Raw genomic sequence first — 5,600 nt, forward strand, 5'->3', positions numbered from 1 at the left:
CTAAGTATTTATGTCCAATAAATGTAATATTCTAGTGGGACGTGCAAAAACTTCTACTTATAATGGATGGTTATCTAGTGAAAAATTGAACTCGCCCTATCATAGGTGAGATGTACCCACAAACCTTTGGTGAAATCCCAAAGAAGATCAATAACCTCTGGTGAAGTCCTGAAGGAGATCACAGCCTCTGGTGAATCCCAAAGGAAACGCTTTCCTCTAGTGAATCTCAAAGGAAGTACAAACCTCTGGTGAAATCTCGAAGAAGATCACTAACCTCTTGTGAATCTCGAAGAAAACACAAACCTTTAGTGAAATCTCGAAAGAGATCACTAACCTCTGGTGATATCCTGAGGGAGATCACTAATCTTTGGTGAATCCCGAAGGAAACACAGACCTCTGGTGAAATCTCGAAGGAGATCACTAGCTAATCTCTGGTGATATCCGAAAGGAGATCACCAACCTCTGGTGAATCCCGAAGGAGACACTAACCTCTGGTGGGTACATAACTACGGGTAGGAGGCAACTATCATTAACATAAATATCATGTAATATAAGGCAAAGTCCCACAACATAAAACATAACTTTAAGTACATGCATCCTCATAACATGTCATAAAAAATTTAGTTCATGCTCATTCATCCTCTTAAAATATTTCATAAAATTCAAACATATTTATTATATACTCATATATCCTCTTTAATCAGCATCACAATTTACAGTTAGAACCATAAAAATTATCCTAATTATATCGCCTGATACGAGGGCGGTTCTAGTAGTAAGATTACTTACCTCGAGAAAAAGCCCAAACGTGATAAGAAAACCAAAATTCTTTTTATCCTGAGTAAAAAGGTCTGGAACGAGCCCCCCAAAATGTAGATTGTTCCAAAATCGATTCCAAACGTTCCTCAACGATTTGAACCAAGATTCTCCAAAAACGAATTTCAATTCCCACGAAACAATATGCCAAAATTCCGAAACTCAAATTTATACAAGAACTCATGGAAAAACTCAAATAATTCGCGAATCGGCCACGGTACTTATTAGACAACACCCCCCACACCTCCCAAAAACTTCAAAATTCCTTCAACTCTATCATAAAAATCAAGATTACAGCCTAAATATTTGTCCAAGCAAAACCATCTTCCTTTGGCCTTTAGAAACCTTGAGCTCACACTATCACATAAATCAAGATTATATTTAACGTTTACGGCCTAAATCCAAACATAATATTTTCAGAAAGTCTCCACGCAAACTTACCCAAAGTGAAGGCAGATCTAAATCCCCTTCTAACTCTCCACGGCAAAACCCAACCTAAGCAAGCTTCATTGTTAAGAGGAAAAACAAATCCAATTTTCAGCAATTAATAATGTTTTCGGATTCACCAAACAATAACCTTCCTTGTTCTGGATTCCGAATCTTAGACCCAGGACGTTACAACTTAAGATTGATTAATCAAGCTCAAAGTCCATTTAGACTTTGGGAAGATCCAATAAAGGACTAAAAGCTCAATATTGGCTGAGTTGGCCTTTCTTGCTTGTGCGTGTTACATGTCTCGTGTTTAGAGAAACTCCTATATATAGATCCAACTTAACCTATTGCAATTAAAACTGAGATTGGGGTCTATTTGGATTGATTTAAGAAAAAAATGTTATAAAAAAATCTTTTATTTAAACACTTTTGATAAAAATCGATTAAACTACATTTAAAAAACTATTTTGAGTGGTTACCAAACACTCCAATTTCTTTCGAAATCACTTATTTTTTAAATTAAACAGTTTAAAAAATATATTTCAAACACACCATAGAATAAAAAACCTTAGGTGAAGATAAATGCAAATACAATCTTATAACTTAATTAACCCTTAAGTACTATTGAAGTATGGGTCTTAAACCCTAAACTTGTTAGAACAAATTCACCAGTAAAGAGCGAACAAATGAAGGTGTAATTTTTGTAGGTCAATTTGTACATCAACATGAGAAATTACGAATTTGGAATTTTGGAGGTCTGTATAGAAGTGAAGACTTAATTAATTCTGAAACCAGGAGAGGAGAAGGTGGGTTTAGGGGTCATTCACAACTTTCTTCTTGTTTAGATTAGATTGATTGGAAGATTCGAAGATATCAATTTCATTTCTATTTGCTTGGAGGTGGAATTTCTACTACGGTTTATGAAATTATAAATTTTTTTAATCCACTTTCTACTACGGTTTCAAAAATCAAAACCAAATATTAAGAAGTAGTTTTTAAAGTGTTTTTTTTTGTTAGAATTAGACTAAAAATTTTAATATTTTTTTATATAAAGAAATGTGAGAACATATTATAAAATTTAGGAGAAGATAAACATTAATTTTAAACATAAAAAATGAAATGGGTATCAAATAGAACCGATCTTATAACCAAGGTTTAAAATGTCGATGTCGATGGAAATATCGATGTCTTAATTTTACGAAAATTTCAATGAAAATATTCATAAAATTAGGGGTATTCAAAAAATCTGATGATTACAACCCAATCCGTGCGGTTTGGGTTGGATTGGGTTCAAATAAATGAAAATTTTATGAATTGGGTTGGTTCATGGATTCAATTAATATAACCCAAACAGTTGAACCATGAACCAATCTGAACCGATTCGAATTTATTATTAACTTTATTTTTATTACTTATAACACAATTATTTATACATATATTGATTTTAATTTTAGTAAATTCCAATATTTTTTTGAATAATTTATTCTTCAACAACTCTAAAAAATAGTTTCTTTGCAATTTAGAAAGAAAACTTTCACTGTATAAATTGAAATTGAGTTGTTAATCTTAATTTAATATATAAAAATAATTAAATTAGATTTTTATATATTTACGTTTTGTTTCTTTTTAAAACAAAATTTTAAATAAATGACCTAATTAACCCGAATCAACCCAATCCAAATATTTTATGGTTGAGTTGGGTTGGATTCATTTTTTAATAAAGGTTATTTAAGTTGAAGAAATTTACAACTCGAACATTTGAGTTTGGTATAAAAAGTTTTTCTACCAAACAATTGAACATCCATATATAAAATGTTGATTTCAATGAATATTTCTGAAAAAGTTAAAAACAAAAATATAAAAAATATAAATTTAAATCTAGCAAACAAAAAATTACTTCAAGAAGGAGGTTAGATAGCAAAGTAAAAGGAAGACATGTATCTGTCCCACATCGGGCGGGCTTAATAAGAAGGAGCATGGAAGGTAGTATAAAAGGGGAAGGATTATGGGATTGAAAAGTATACCTTTCTCGGCCTTTTGGCTAAGATCAAGTGTAGTATCTGTTCTTATCAGTTTAATATCTGATACGTGGGCCATTGGTCCACATGATATTAAATTACTTTTTTTAGGGGTAGGGCCCATTTCTTGCAGCTTGCTGCCTGGGACTCTTACGCGTTGCCTAGGCATTACACTGCCGCCAAGGTCTGGCGCACCCCTCCAAATTTTAGTTCAAAACGAGTTGGTAAAGATCTTACTGGGCTGGGCCTTGCTGTGCTTGTGGTTAATGTTATTTGGTCCTTATTGGGCTGTTTTATTTCAGTTGGGCTACAATGACATGTTTTAACTTTTTAAAATGGCAAAGCGGATTAAACGAATTAAAAATTAAAAATAAATTAATTTATTATATAAGTCTAAACTACTTGGCACCGGTATCTCTTGGTACGTAAATCTCAATTAAATCGTCAAATTATTAATCAATTAAATGATCTCATGAATAGATGCTTGACCTACCTTAAAAACTAAGTCAAGCCTCGATGTTCTCGTTGAACAATCATAGAGGGATAATAAATATAACTTCAGAGATAATTTTAAAAGCCATGAATCTTTGCTTAAAATTAATAGAAAGTATAACAAAAACAACAAATCTTAGTTAAAATAATTAATTTAATATCTTATTAGAAAATCCAAAATAGCTATTAAATCGTAAAATTTATGGTAAATTATCCAGTAGCAATTAAATTACATCTCATCAACAAAGATGTCAAATTAATTACACACAATTAAAGAAGACAATGAGGACATTTTAGGACATTTTAAGATTTTAGAAAATTGGACTTACGTGACATTAATACATTTTACAATAATTTAAAAGGATCTCGTCTTTTGCTATTTTTTCAAATGATAGTGTAATTACTACTATAGATTTGATTGTTCTATTTCTATTGAGGTCATTCGTCATTTCGGCCATGTTGCTAACATTTATGGCTAATTGGATAATGTATGCAACGTTTTAGGATTTAAGTCGGCAATGTTATAATAATGGTCAAGCATAAGTTATCAAAAATATGTTTTGCTCATTTTAATAACTATGATAGACCCTCATATTTAGAAAATATGAAAAGAGAATTAACAAAAAGAATGGGGAGAGGGGTACAAATGTAAACGTGGGAGAGAATAAAAGTAGTTAGAAATAGGGCCACTAACAAAATCTATTAGCGGGGATTATCGAACTTTTCATTTTAGAATTGAGCTTGTAAGTTGAAAGAGGAGGAGGTCTCGACTTTTTAGGCTATTTTGAACCAAAACAGTAAATACATAAACGGGATTCTACCAAATTACTTCTTGAATTAATCAAAATAAATCAAACTCATTTTTCTCCTCCAATTTAAATTTAAATTTATTTTTATTATCAATTTTGATTTTATCTAACTAGGTTCTAAATATTTTTCTATTTAAACAAATAATCTTTTCTCATTTTTCTTTTCAAATATCTTTTTTCTTTTTATCTTTTCTTTATATATTTAGTTTTATCTTTAACTATTTTCGATTATTTTAACATTTTGTTACAAGATTAAGTCTTTATCTATTTTTTTTTTTTCATTTGTTTATACATAGTGTTATTCATGTGTTTCATCTTTTTTTTTTTTTTTTTTTCAATTCATTTAGATTGCAATATGAAGTTATGAGATTTAATTGATCTATATTTACATATACAATGTAATTATAATATAAAATTATGAGGTTTTAATAATAATTTTTGTGATTCCTGATTATAGCATGATATTGTATTTCATTTTTCTCCACCAATATCAATACGTTCGAGTAATTAACAAATACACAATTACATATACAAGACACGGTGTAATAATATCTACATTTACATATACAGTATAGTTATACTATGAAGTTATGAGGTTTTAACCATCATTTTCATGATTCACGATTATGACATAATTTTGTTTATTACTGTTTTTCTCTATCAATATCTATTCAAATCTATTTTATTAGTTTCAATTTTATCTTATCCTTTTCTGATTTGTTTATATATTTTCTTCTCAAATTCGATTTATCTTACTATTTTCGATGTGTTTATACATTTTGTTAGGTGAATTTAAATTAATTGTCTAAAATAATTTATTTTTATTTCCTTTTAATTTTGTATTTGGGTGTCAAAATCAATATAAATGAGAATAATTTAAATGTATTTGATAAGAGATTAGACTTTTTTAGATTTAAGTTGATAAAATACTTGGAATTAGTAAATTTTGAATTTGAAAAGGAAAAAGATAAGAGACTAACTCTAATTGCAGTTTATATATATATATATATATATGAGAAAGAAAAAGAATTTA

General features: G+C 29.4%; 1 non-coding gene across 1 annotated transcript; it reads left to right on the forward strand.

The window, feature by feature from the left end:
* The first annotated feature begins 3,268 nt into the window (after positions 1-3,268).
* On the forward strand, positions 3,269-3,466 carry LOC120084313. The gene has a single exon (XR_005483677.1). It is a non-coding gene; the product is annotated as a U2 spliceosomal RNA (small nuclear RNA).
* Positions 3,467-5,600: the final 2,134 nt, after the last annotated feature.

This window comes from Benincasa hispida, chromosome 8 (assembly GCF_009727055.1).
Source record: "Benincasa hispida cultivar B227 chromosome 8, ASM972705v1, whole genome shotgun sequence".
NCBI classification, from domain to species: domain Eukaryota; kingdom Viridiplantae; phylum Streptophyta; class Magnoliopsida; order Cucurbitales; family Cucurbitaceae; genus Benincasa; species Benincasa hispida.